Source organism: Tupaia chinensis, unplaced genomic scaffold (genome assembly GCF_000334495.1).
Source record: "Tupaia chinensis unplaced genomic scaffold, TupChi_1.0 Scaffold139757_1, whole genome shotgun sequence".
Taxonomy (NCBI): Eukaryota; Metazoa; Chordata; class Mammalia; order Scandentia; family Tupaiidae; genus Tupaia; species Tupaia belangeri.
Genome location: NW_006199637.1, coordinates 274,662 through 275,329, shown reverse-complemented (window position 1 = coordinate 275,329; position 668 = coordinate 274,662).

Sequence of the window (668 nt, the reverse complement as noted above, 5' to 3'; positions counted from 1 at the left end):
CGGCTGAACTGGTTACTGGTTACACATATGAAATGAGATTTTTTTTTTTCAGTTATTGACAGTGCCTCTGTCATCATCCTTTGACGAGAGAGTTTCTCAAAGCGAGATTGTTGAGCATCTTCAGATCTTCAGGTGGTGCGTGAGTTCGAATATGTTTACGTGATTAGGCTATTTACTTTTGTGCGACCCACAACTTCACGATGCAGTTATTCAGAGGTGAGCTCACTGGGGTCCCATCTTCATGCACGTCTCATGGCAGCACTTTTGGCAAATAAGCAGGTAAAGGAAAGTGGCCCAGGGCGTCGGGCTCCCGCAGGTGCAGAGAACCAGGGCAGAGCAGCTGCCTCGGGAGCAGCTGTCCAGTGTTGGCTGAGGACACGGGGGCTTCCCACGTGCAAAGTGAGACTTCTGATGCAGGTGAAACTGAGACGTGAACACACACACAAACACGCACAGGCCTTTGGCTTGGAATGCTTCTTACCTAAAAAACAATACGAAATGTTTTCCTCTCGAAGAGATGCTTTGGCACAATCGCCACCAGGAAAGAAACTGGGTGTGAGAATACAGAGAGCAGAAAGCAAGACGGAAACAGAAAGCTAACTGATAAAGCATCATCACATGGTTACTGACTCCTTTGCCTGGAAATCAGTTTCAAGTCTGAAAACCAG